Genomic DNA, 13,325 nt, shown 5'->3' on the forward strand with positions numbered 1-13,325 from the left:
CTGCCTGATTTCGAACGAGGTACCTTTATGCATGTTAGGCCAAGGTGATATCCACTACACTACAGAATTTAGCCACGTAGGGTATTACTTTCAGAGGGTAGCATCTAACCACAAAGCAACACATTATCGTGCAAGGTCGACTCTAAGGGGCTTTCCAAAATCCTAGTGCACAATAGGTACTTTCTCAGCTTAATGGGGACCATGCTCATATGTGGAGGCTGATCGGTCCAATGCTAAGCCAGTGTAGCGTGGAGAGGGGATTGAAGCTGTGGTAATTGACATCCTAGGGCTGCTTCTTCAGTGCAGCTGTTTTTCATATGAGAAACAAAGGCTGTTTAGAAATTGGTTCTTAACAATCTTCTGTAGTCTCGCAAAACCCTTTTTGATTTCTTTGACCAATTTGCACATGCTGTTTGCCATATCGCGTCCAACAAGAAGAGGGCGCGCAATTGTAGTCAACAGATACTCAAAACTGAAATTGAATAACGACCATTGCAACTTTAGCCAGTAATCGTCCGCTCTGTCAAAGACACAGCCTTTTTTCGGCGACTACTTTGGAGTGACTGCAAAAGATCTAACAGGCAAAAGCAGGTTTTCACATTCAGGCCCGTAGGTAACGTTCCTTTATAAATGCAGATTGACGGAGAACGTAGGAGCGTAATTTGACAAGTGATGCATTTTTGTCCAACCTTGAGCGATTAAAAGTAATGGCATCAGAACAGCGTAACTACACCAGGGGCATGGCCGGGGCCAGTGCTGTTCCAGTCCTCGTTAGTATAGTGTACAGGATCTCCGCCTGTTGTAATTGACATCCTAGGGCTGCTGCTGCACGTGCAGCTATTTTTCATTGGAGAAAGTCTCTATTTCGATTAATAGTATGTGGTGGCTTTGTCCAAACGGAAGCTGTTTAGAAATTGGTTCTTAACTTTCTTCTGTAGTCTCGCATAACCCTTTTCGATTTCTTTGACCAATTTGCACATGCTGTTTGCCATATCGCGTGCACCAAGAAGAGGGCATGCAATTGCAGGAAAGGAACTCCTCAACAGGTAACTCAAAACTGAAATTGAACGACGACGACCATTAGTCAACCCACTGACACAGCTTGAGTGTGAATGTCATCTTAAAATAACAACAACTGTGTTTCTGCCTGGTTTCAGGCCAGGGACCTTTCACGTGTGAGGCGAACTTGATAACCGCTAAACCACAGAAATCGGCGACTTTGACGAGCTACTTCAGAGCGTAGCTTCCCAGCAAGAAGAATACCACGGTCGTGGAAGTTTACTCCTCAGGGGTTTTGGGATGAAAGGATCTTTATCGAACTTTGTAGTACTAAAACCAAAAGTGTTGCCTTTCTAATTGTTAGAGCTGAGACAACCCCTTTTACAAGGCAATCCACCCAGACTGACTGTGCACATGATAATGGATAGCAAAAGGGCTTCTGCCTGATTTCGAACGAGGGACCTTTATGCATGTTAGGCCAAGGTGATATCCACTACACTACAGAATTTAGCCACGTAGGGTATTACTTTCAGAGGGTAGCATCTAACCACAAAGCGACACATTATCGTGCAAGGTCGACTCTAAGGGGCTTTCCAAAATCCTAGTGCACAATAGGTACTTTGTCAGCTTAATGGGGACCATGCTCATATGTGGAGGCTGATCGGTCCAATGCTAAGCCAGTGTAGCGTGGAGAGGGGATTGAAGCTGTGGTAATTGACATCCTAGGGCTGCTTCTTCAGTGCAGCTGTTTTTCATGGGAGAAACAAAGGCTGTTTAGAAATTGGTTCTTAACAATCTTCTGTAGTCTCGCAAAACCCTTTTTGATTTCTTTGACCAATTTGCACATGCTGTTTGCCATATCGCGTCCAACAAGAAGAGGGCGCGCAATTGTAGTCAACAGATACTCAAAACTGAAATTGAATAACGACCATTGCAACTTTAGCCAGTAATCGTCCGCTCTGTCAAAGACACAGCCTTTTTTCGGCGACTACTCTGGAGTGACTGCAAAAGATCTAACAGGCAAAAGCAGGCTTTCATATTTAGGCCCGTAGGTAACGTTCCTTTTCAAATGCAGATTGACGGAGAACGTAGGAGCGTAATTTGACAATTGATTCATTTTTGTCCAACCTTGAGCGAGTAAAAGTAATGGCATCAGAACGGCGTAACTACACCAGGGGCATGGCCGGGGGCAGTGCTGTTCCAGTCCTCGTTAGTATAGTGGACAGGATCTCCGCCTGTTGTAATTGACATCCTAGGGCTGCTGCTGCAAGTGCAGCTATTTTTCATGGGAGAAAGTCTCTATTTCGATTAATAGTATGTGGTGGCTTTGTCCAAACTGAGGCTGTTTAGAAATTGGTTCTTAACTTTCTTCTGTAGTCTCGCATAACCCTTTTCGATTTCTTTGACCAATTTGCACTTGCTGCTTGCCCTTTTCGATTTCTTTGACCAATTTGCACATGCTGTTTGCCATATCGCGTGCACCAAGAAGAGGGCATGCAATTGCAGGAAAGGAACTCCTCAACAGGTACTCAAAACTGAAATTGAACGACGACCATTGCAACTTTAGCCAGTAATGGTCCGCTCAGTCAAAGGCACACAGCCTTTGTCCAGCGACTACTCTGGCGAGACTGCAAACGAGCAGTGCTTTTCCAGTCCTCGTTAGTATAGTGGACAGTATCTCCGCCTGTCACGCGGAAGACCGGGGTTCGATTCCCCGACGGGGAGAGTCTTTTTGCCTTTGTCCCGGACAGTTGAAATTTCCCACAATACGTCTTTGGCTTGGTTGAGGAGGCTTGCATTTGCAAATGATGGCCAGAAGAAGTCATCGGTTGTTGTGCCGAAATAGCTCAATTGGGAGAGCGTTAGACTGAAGATCTGAAGGTCCCTGGTTCGATCCCGGGTTTCGGCATTACACCACCTCTGTCCGGCTTACGATGCCAAGAGGCCCCTAAACTTTTGTTTTTGTACTTAAGACGGTTCGGAAGGTAGTCTCTATGTGTGCCATTCTGTGATTTCAGGTTGTTTTACGGAGCAAGCATGTGGAAGAACTTAGTCAACCCACTGACACAGCTTGAGTGTGAATGTCATCTTAAAATAACAACAATTGTGTTTCTGCCTGATTTCAGGCTAGGGACCTTTCACGTGTGAGGCGAACTTGATAACCGCTACACCACAGATACCGGCGACTTTGACGGGCTACTTCAGAGCGTAGGCAAAAGCAGGCTTTCACATTCAGGCCCGTAGGTAACGTTCCTTTTCAAATGCAGATTGCCGGAGAACGTAGGGGCGTAATTTGACAAGTGATGCATTTTTATCCAACCTTGTGCGAGTAAAACTAATGGCATCAGAACGGCGTAACTACACCAGGGGCATGGCCGGGGCCAGTGCTGTTCCAGTCCTCATTAGTATGGTGGACAGTATCTCCGCCTGTTGTAATGGACATCCTAGGGCTGCTGCTGCAAGTGCAGCTATTTTTCATGGGAGAAAGTCTCTATTTCAATTAATAGTATGTTGTGGCTTTGTCCAAGCTGAGGCTGTTTAGAAATTGGTTCTTAACTTTCTTCTGTAATCTCGCATAACCCTTTTCGATTTCTTTGACCAATTTGCACTTGCTGCTTGCCCTTTTCGATTTCTTTGACCAATTTTGCACATGCTGTTTGCCATATTGCGTGCATCAAGAATAGGGCATCCAATTGCAGGAAAGGAACTCCTCAACAGGTACTCAAAACTGAAATTGAATAACGACCATTGCAACTTTAGCCAGTAATCGTCCGCTCTGTCAAAGACACAGCCTTTTTTCGGCGACTACTCTGGAGTGACTGCAAAAGATCTAACAGGCAAAAGCAGATTTTCACATTCAGGCCCGTAGGTAACGTTCCTTTTCAAATGCAGATTGACGGAGAACGTAGGAGCGTAATTTGACAATTGATTCATTTTTGTCCAACCTTGAGCGAGTAAAAGTAATGGCATCAGAACGGCGTAACTACACCAGGGGCATGGCCGGGGGCAGTGCTGTTCCAGTCCTCGTTAGTATAGTGGACAGTATCTCCGCCTTTTGTAATTGACATCCTAGGGCTGCTGCTGCAAGTGCAGCTATTTTTCATGGGAGAAAGTCTCTATTTCGATTAATAGTATGTGGTGGCTTTGTCCAAAGTGAGGCTGTTTAGAAATTGGTTCTTAACGTTCTTCTGTAGTCTCGCATAACCCTTTTCGATTTCTTTGACCAATTTGCACATGCTGTTTGCCATATCGCGTGCACCAAGAAGAGGGCATGCAATTGCAGGAAAGGAACTCCTCAACAGGTAACTCAAAACTGAAATTGAACGACGACCATTGCAAGCATGTGTAAGAACTCAGTCAACCCACTGACACAGCTTGAGTGTGAATGTCATCTTAAAATAACAACAATTGTGTTTCTTCCTGGTTTCAGGCCAGGGACCTTTCACGTGTGAGGCGAACTTGATAACCGCTAAACCACAGAAATCGGCGACTTTGACGAGCTACTTCAGAGCGTAGCTTCCCAGCAAGAAGAATACCACGGTCGTGGAAGTTTACTCCTCAGGGGTTTTGGGATGAAAGGATCTTTATCGAACTTTGTAGTACTAAAACCAAAAGTGTTGCCTTTCTAATTGTTAGAGCTGAGACAACCCCTTTTACAAGGCAATCCACCCAGACTGACTGTGCACATGATAATGGATAGCAAAAGGGTTTCTGCCTGATTTCGAACGAGGTACCTTTATGCATGTTAGGCCAAGGTGATATCCACTACACTACAGAATTTAGCCACGTAGGGTATTACTTTCAGAGGGTAGCATCTAACCACAAAGCAACACATTATCGTGCAAGGTCGACTCTAAGGGGCTTTCCAAAATCCTAGTGCACAATAGGTACTTTCTCAGCTTAATGGGGACCATGCTCATATGTGGAGGCTGATCGGTCCAATGCTAAGCCAGTGTAGCGTGGAGAGGGGATTGAAGCTGTGGTAATTGACATCCTAGGGCTGCTTCTTCAGTGCAGCTGTTTTTCATATGAGAAACAAAGGCTGTTTAGAAATTGGTTCTTAACAATCTTCTGTAGTCTCGCAAAACCCTTTTTGATTTCTTTGACCAATTTGCACATGCTGTTTGCCATATCGCGTCCAACAAGAAGAGGGCGCGCAATTGTAGTCAACAGATACTCAAAACTGAAATTGAATAACGACCATTGCAACTTTAGCCAGTAATCGTCCGCTCTGTCAAAGACACAGCCTTTTTTCGGCGACTACTTTGGAGTGACTGCAAAAGATCTAACAGGCAAAAGCAGGTTTTCACATTCAGGCCCGTAGGTAACGTTCCTTTTCAAATGCAGATTGACGGAGAACGTAGGAGCGTAATTTGACAAGTGATGCATTTTTGTCCAACCTTGAGCGATTAAAAGTAATGGCATCAGAACAGCGTAACTACACCAGGGGCATGGCCGGGGCCAGTGCTGTTCCAGTCCTCGTTAGTATAGTGTACAGGATCTCCGCCTGTTGTAATTGACATCCTAGGGCTGCTGCTGCACGTGCAGCTATTTTTCATTGGAGAAAGTCTCTATTTCGATTAATAGTATGTGGTGGCTTTGTCCAAACGGAAGCTGTTTAGAAATTGGTTCTTAACTTTCTTCTGTAGTCTCGCATAACCCTTTTCGATTTCTTTGACCAATTTGCACATGCTGTTTGCCATATCGCGTGCACCAAGAAGAGGGCATGCAATTGCAGGAAAGGAACTTCTCAACAGGTACTCAAAACTGAAATTGAACGACGACAATTGCAACTTTAGCCAGTAATGGTCCGCTCAGTCAAAGGCACACAGCCTTTGTCCAGCGACTACTCTGGCGAGACTGCAAACGAGCAGTGCTTTTCCAGTCCTCGTTAGTATAGTGGACAGTATCTCCGCCTGTCACGTGGAAGACCGGGGTTCGATTCCCCGACGGGGAGAGTTTTTTTGCCTTTGTCCTGGACAGTTGAAATTTCCCGCAATACGTCTTTGGCTTGGTTGAGGAGGCTTGCATTTGCAAATGATGGCCATAAGAAGTCATCGGTTGTTGTGCCGAAATAGCTCAGTTGGGAGAGCGTTAGACTGAAGATTTAAAGGTCCCTGGTTCGATCCTGGGTTTTGGCATTACACCACCTCTGTCTTGCGTACGATGCCAAGAGTCCCCTAACCTTTTGTTTTTGTACTTAAGACGGTTTGGAAGGTAGTCTCTATGTGTGCCATTCTGTGATTTCAGGTTGTTTTACGGAGCAAGCATGTGTAAGAACTTAGTCAACCCACTGACACAGCTTGAGTGTAAATGTCATTTTAAAATAACAACAATTGTGTTTCTGCCTGATTTCAAGCCAGGGACCTTTCACGTGTGAGGCGAACTTGATAACCGCTACACCACAGATACCGGCGACTTTGACGAGCTACTTCAGAGCGTAGGCAAAAGCAGGCTTTCACATTCAGGCCCGTAGGTAACGTTCCTTTTCAAATGCAGATTGCCGGAGAACGTAGGGGCGTAATTTGACAAGTGATGCATTTTTGTCCAACCTTGAGCGATTAAAAGTAATGGCATCAGAACAGCGTAACTACACCAGGGGCATGGCCGGTGCCAGTGCTGTTCCAGTCCTCGTTAGTATAGTGTACAGGATCTCCGCCTGTTGTAATTGACATCCTAGGGCTGCTGCTGCAAGTGCAGCTATTTTTCATTGGAGAAAGTCTCTATTTCGATTAATAGTATGTGGTGGCTTTGTCCAAACGGAAGCTGTTTAGAAATTGGTTCTTAATTTTCTTCTGTAGTCTCGCATAACCCTTTTCGATTTCTTTGACCAATTTGCACATGCTGTTTGCCATATCGCGTGCACCAAGAAGAGGGCATGCAATTGCAGGAAAGGAACTCCTCAACAGGTAACTCAAAACTGAAATTGAACGACGACGACCATTAGTCAACCCACTGACACAGCTTGAGTGTTAATGTCATCTTTAAATAACAACAATTGTGTTTCTGCCTGGTTTCAGGCCAGGGACCTTTCACGTGTGAGGCGAACTTGATAACCGCTACACCACAGAAATCGGCGACTTTGACGAGCTACTTCAGAGCGTAGCTTCCCAGCAAGAAGAATACCACGGTCGTGGAAGTTTACTCCTCAGGGGTTTTGGGATGAAAGGATCTTTATCGAACTTTGTAGTACTAAAACCAAAAGTGTTGCCTTTCTAATTGTTAGAGCTGAGACAACCCCTTTTACAAGGCAATCCACCCAGACTGACTGTGCACATGATAATGGATAGCAAAAGGGTTTCTGCCTGATTTCGAACGAGGGACCTTTATGCATGTTAGGCCAAGGTGATATCCACTACACTACAGAATTTAGCCACGTAGGGTATTACTTTCAGAGGGTAGCATCTAACCACAAAGCGACACATTATCGTGCAAGGTCGACTCTAAGGGGCTTTCCAAAATCCTAGTGTACAATAGGTACTTTCTCAGCTTAATGGGGACCATGCTCATATGTGGAGGCTGATCGGTCCAATGCTAAGCCAGTGTAGCGTGGAGAGGGGATTGAAGCTGTGGTAATTGACATCCTAGGGCTGCTTCTTCAGTGCAGCTGTTTTTCATGGGAGAAACAAAGGCTGTTTAGAAATTGGTTCTTAACAATCTTCTGTAGTCTCGCAAAACCCTTTTTGATTTCTTTGACCAATTTGCACATGCTGTTTGCCATATCGCGTCCAACAAGAAGAGGGCGTGAAATTGTAGTCAACAGATACTCAAAACTGAAATTGAATAACGACCATTGCAACTTTAGCCAGTAATCGTCCACTCTGTCAAAGACACAGCCTTTTTTCGGCGACTACTCTGGAGTGACTGCAAAAGATCTAACAGGCAAAAGCAGGCTTTCATATTCAGGCCCGTAGGTAACGTTCCTTTTCAAATGCAGATTGATAGTATGTGGTGGCTTTGTCCAAACTGAGGCTGTTTAGAAATTGGTTCTTAACTTTCTTCTGTAGTCTCGCATAACCCTTTTCAATTTCTTTGACCAATTTGCACATGCTGTTTGCCATATCGCGTGCACCAAGAAGAGGGCATGCAATTGCAGGAAAGGAACTCCTTCACAGGTAACTCAAAACTGAAATTGAACGACGACCATTGCAAGCATGTGTAAGAACTTAGTCAACCCACTGACACAGCTTGAGTGTGAATGTCATCTTTAAATAACAACAATTGTGTTTCTGCCTGGTTTCAGGCCAGGGACCTTTCACGTGTGAGGCGAACTTGATAACCGCTACACCACAGAAATCGGCGACTTTGACGAGCTACTTCAGAGCGTAGCTTCCCAGCAAGAAGAATACCACGGTCGTGGAAGTTTACTCCTCAGGGGTTTTGGGATGAAAGGATCTTTATCGAACTTTGTAGTACTAAAACCAAAAGTGTTGCCTTTCTAATTGTTAGAGCTGAGACAACCCCTTTTACAAGGCAATCCACCCAGACTGACTGTGCACATGATAATGGATAGCAAAAGGGTTTCTGCCTGATTTCGAACGAGGGACCTTTATGCATGTTAGGCCAAGGTGATATCCACTACACTACAGAATTTAGCCACGTAGGGCATTACTTTCAGAGGGTAGCATCTAACCACAAAGCGACACATTATCGTGCAAGGTCGACTCTAAGGGGCTTTCCAAAATCCTAGTGCACAATAGGTACTTTCTCAGCTTAATGGGGACCATGCTCATATGTTGAGGCTGATCGGTCCAATGCTAAGCCAGTGTAGCGTGGAGAGGGGATTGAAGCTGTGGTAATTGACATCCTAGGGCTGCTTCTTCAGTGCAGCTGTTTTTCATGGGAGAAACAAAGGCTGTTTAGAAATTGGTTCTTAACAATCTTCTGTAGTCTCGCAAAACCCTTTTTGATTTCTTTGACCAATTTGCACATGCTGTTTGCCATATCGCGTCCAACAAGAAGAGGGCGCGCAATTGTAGTCAACAGTTACTCAAAACTGAAATTGAATAACGACCATTGCAACTTTAGCCAGTAATCGTCCGCTCTGTCAAAGACACAGCCTTTTTTCGGCGACTACTCTGGAGTGACTGCAAAAGATCTAACAGGCAAAAGCAGGTTTTCACATTCAGGCCCGTAGGTAACGTTCCTTTTCAAATGCAGATTGACGGAGAACGTAGGAGCGTAATTTGACAATTGATTCATTTTTGTCCAACCTTGAGCGAGTAAAAGTAATGGCATCAGAACGGCGTAACTACACCAGGGGCATGGCCGGGGGCAGTGCTGTTCCAGTCCTCGTTAGTATAGTGGACAGTATCTCCGCCTTTTGTAATTGACATCCTAGGGCTGCTGCTGCAAGTGCAGCTATTTTTCATGGGAGAAAGTCTCTATTTCGATTAATAGTATGTGGTGGCTTTGTCCAAAGTGAGGCTGTTTAGAAATTGGTTCTTAACGTTCTTCTGTAGTCTCGCATAACCCTTTTCGATTTCTTTGACCAATTTGCACATGCTGTTTGCCATATCGCGTGCACCAAGAAGAGGGCATGCAATTGCAGGAAAGGAACTCCTCAACAGGTAACTCAAAACTGAAATTGAACGACGACCATTGCAAGCATGTGTAAGAACTCAGTCAACCCACTGACACAGCTTGAGTGTGAATGTCATCTTAAAATAACAACAATTGTGTTTCTTCCTGGTTTCAGGCCAGGGACCTTTCACGTGTGAGGCGAACTTGATAACCGCTAAACCACAGAAATCGGCGACTTTGACGAGCTACTTCAGAGCGTAGCTTCCCAGCAAGAAGAATACCACGGTCGTGGAAGTTTACTCCTCAGGGGTTTTGGGATGAAAGGATCTTTATCGAACTTTGTAGTACTAAAACCAAAAGTGTTGCCTTTCTAATTGTTAGAGCTGAGACAACCCCTTTTACAAGGCAATCCACCCAGACTGACTGTGCACATGATAATGGATAGCAAAAGGGCTTCTGCCTGATTTCGAACGAGGGACCTTTATGCATGTTAGGCCAAGGTGATATCCACTACACTACAGAATTTAGCCACGTAGGGTATTACTTTCAGAGGGTAGCATCTAACCACAAAGCGACACATTATCGTGCAAGGTCGACTCTAAGGGGCTTTCCAAAATCCTAGTGCACAATAGGTACTTTGTCAGCTTAATGGGGACCATGCTCATATGTGGAGGCTGATCGGTCCAATGCTAAGCCAGTGTAGCGTGGAGAGGGGATTGAAGCTGTGGTAATTGACATCCTAGGGCTGCTTCTTCAGTGCAGCTGTTTTTCATGGGAGAAACAAAGGCTGTTTAGAAATTGGTTCTTAACAATCTTCTGTAGTCTCGCAAAACCCTTTTTGATTTCTTTGACCAATTTGCACATGCTGTTTGCCATATCGCGTCCAACAAGAAGAGGGCGCGCAATTGTAGTCAACAGATACTCAAAACTGAAATTGAATAACGACCATTGCAACTTTAGCCAGTAATCGTCCGCTCTGTCAAAGACACAGCCTTTTTTCGGCGACTACTCTGGAGTGACTGCAAAAGATCTAACAGGCAAAAGCAGGCTTTCATATTTAGGCCCGTAGGTAACGTTCCTTTTCAAATGCAGATTGACGGAGAACGTAGGAGCGTAATTTGACAATTGATTCATTTTTGTCCAACCTTGAGCGAGTAAAAGTAATGGCATCAGAACGGCGTAACTACACCAGGGGCATGGCCGGGGGCAGTGCTGTTCCAGTCCTCGTTAGTATAGTGGACAGGATCTCCGCCTGTTGTAATTGACATCCTAGGGCTGCTGCTGCAAGTGCAGCTATTTTTCATGGGAGAAAGTCTCTATTTCGATTAATAGTATGTGGTGGCTTTGTCCAAACTGAGGCTGTTTAGAAATTGGTTCTTAACTTTCTTCTGTAGTCTCGCATAACCCTTTTCGATTTCTTTGACCAATTTGCACTTGCTGCTTGCCCTTTTCGATTTCTTTGACCAATTTGCACATGCTGTTTGCCATATCGCGTGCACCAAGAAGAGGGCATGCAATTGCAGGAAAGGAACTCCTCAACAGGTACTCAAAACTGAAATTGAACGACGACCATTGCAACTTTAGCCAGTAATGGTCCGCTCAGTCAAAGGCACACAGCCTTTGTCCAGCGACTACTCTGGCGAGACTGCAAACGAGCAGTGCTTTTCCAGTCCTCGTTAGTATAGTGGACAGTATCTCCGCCTGTCACGCGGAAGACCGGGGTTCGATTCCCCGACGGGGAGAGTCTTTTTGCCTTTGTCCCGGACAGTTGAAATTTCCCACAATACGTCTTTGGCTTGGTTGAGGAGGCTTGCATTTGCAAATGATGGCCAGAAGAAGTCATCGGTTGTTGTGCCGAAATAGCTCAATTGGGAGAGCGTTAGACTGAAGATCTGAAGGTCCCTGGTTCGATCCCGGGTTTCGGCATTACACCACCTCTGTCCGGCTTACGATGCCAAGAGGCCCCTAAACTTTTGTTTTTGTACTTAAGACGGTTCGGAAGGTAGTCTCTATGTGTGCCATTCTGTGATTTCAGGTTGTTTTACGGAGCAAGCATGTGGAAGAACTTAGTCAACCCACTGACACAGCTTGAGTGTGAATGTCATCTTAAAATAACAACAATTGTGTTTCTGCCTGATTTCAGGCTAGGGACCTTTCACGTGTGAGGCGAACTTGATAACCGCTACACCACAGATACCGGCGACTTTGACGGGCTACTTCAGAGCGTAGGCAAAAGCAGGCTTTCACATTCAGGCCCGTAGGTAACGTTCCTTTTCAAATGCAGATTGCCGGAGAACGTAGGGGCGTAATTTGACAAGTGATGCATTTTTATCCAACCTTGTGCGAGTAAAACTAATGGCATCAGAACGGCGTAACTACACCAGGGGCATGGCCGGGGCCAGTGCTGTTCCAGTCCTCATTAGTATGGTGGACAGTATCTCCGCCTGTTGTAATGGACATCCTAGGGCTGCTGCTGCAAGTGCAGCTATTTTTCATGGGAGAAAGTCTCTATTTCAATTAATAGTATGTTGTGGCTTTGTCCAAGCTGAGGCTGTTTAGAAATTGGTTCTTAACTTTCTTCTGTAATCTCGCATAACCCTTTTCGATTTCTTTGACCAATTTGCACTTGCTGCTTGCCCTTTTCGATTTCTTTGACCAATTTTGCACATGCTGTTTGCCATATTGCGTGCATCAAGAATAGGGCATCCAATTGCAGGAAAGGAACTCCTCAACAGGTACTCAAAACTGAAATTGAATAACGACCATTGCAACTTTAGCCAGTAATCGTCCGCTCTGTCAAAGACACAGCCTTTTTTCGGCGACTACTCTGGAGTGACTGCAAAAGATCTAACAGGCAAAAGCAGGTTTTCACATTCAGGCCCGTAGGTAACGTTCCTTTTCAAATGCAGATTGACGGAGAACGTAGGAGCGTAATTTGACAATTGATTCATTTTTGTCCAACCTTGAGCGAGTAAAAGTAATGGCATCAGAACGGCGTAACTACACCAGGGGCATGGCCGGGGGCAGTGCTGTTCCAGTCCTCGTTAGTATAGTGGACAGTATCTCCGCCTTTTGTAATTGACATCCTAGGGCTGCTGCTGCAAGTGCAGCTATTTTTCATGGGAGAAAGTCTCTATTTCGATTAATAGTATGTGGTGGCTTTGTCCAAAGTGAGGCTGTTTAGAAATTGGTTCTTAACGTTCTTCTGTAGTCTCGCATAACCCTTTTCGATTTCTTTGACCAATTTGCACATGCTGTTTGCCATATCGCGTGCACCAAGAAGAGGGCATGCAATTGCAGGAAAGGAACTCCTCAACAGGTAACTCAAAACTGAAATTGAACGACGACCATTGCAAGCATGTGTAAGAACTCAGTCAACCCACTGACACAGCTTGAGTGTGAATGTCATCTTAAAATAACAACAATTGTGTTTCTTCCTGGTTTCAGGCCAGGGACCTTTCACGTGTGAGGCGAACTTGATAACCGCTAAACCACAGAAATCGGCGACTTTGACGAGCTACTTCAGAGCGTAGCTTCCCAGCAAGAAGAATACCACGGTCGTGGAAGTTTACTCCTCAGGGGTTTTGGGATGAAAGGATCTTTATCGAACTTTGTAGTACTAAAACCAAAAGTGTTGCCTTTCTAATTGTTAGAGCTGAGACAACCCCTTTTACAAGGCAATCCACCCAGACTGACTGTGCACATGATAATGGATAGCAAAAGGGTTTCTGCCTGATTTCGAACGAGGTACCTTTATGCATGTTAGGCCAAGGTGATATCCACTACACTACAGAATTTAGCCA

At 45.0% G+C, this 13,325-nt stretch overlaps 4 non-coding genes across 4 annotated transcripts; all 4 read left to right on the forward strand.

Annotated features, from left to right (window-relative positions):
• Positions 1 to 2,652: 2,652 nt before the first annotated feature.
• Positions 2,653 to 2,724, forward strand: trnad-guc (transfer RNA aspartic acid (anticodon GUC)). The gene has a single exon. It is a non-coding gene; the product is annotated as a tRNA-Asp (tRNA).
• A 111-nt stretch (positions 2,725 to 2,835) lies between these two features.
• trnaf-gaa (transfer RNA phenylalanine (anticodon GAA)) lies at positions 2,836 to 2,908 on the forward strand. Its single transcript has one exon. It is a non-coding gene; the product is annotated as a tRNA-Phe (tRNA).
• Positions 2,909 to 11,192: 8,284 nt separating this feature from the next.
• trnad-guc (transfer RNA aspartic acid (anticodon GUC)) lies at positions 11,193 to 11,264 on the forward strand. The gene has a single exon. It is a non-coding gene; the product is annotated as a tRNA-Asp (tRNA).
• Positions 11,265 to 11,375: 111 nt separating this feature from the next.
• Positions 11,376 to 11,448, forward strand: trnaf-gaa (transfer RNA phenylalanine (anticodon GAA)). Its single transcript has one exon. It is a non-coding gene; the product is annotated as a tRNA-Phe (tRNA).
• Positions 11,449 to 13,325: the final 1,877 nt, after the last annotated feature.

Source organism: Channa argus, unplaced genomic scaffold (assembly GCF_033026475.1).
Source record: "Channa argus isolate prfri unplaced genomic scaffold, Channa argus male v1.0 Contig087, whole genome shotgun sequence".
NCBI classification, from domain to species: domain Eukaryota; kingdom Metazoa; phylum Chordata; class Actinopteri; order Anabantiformes; family Channidae; genus Channa; species Channa argus.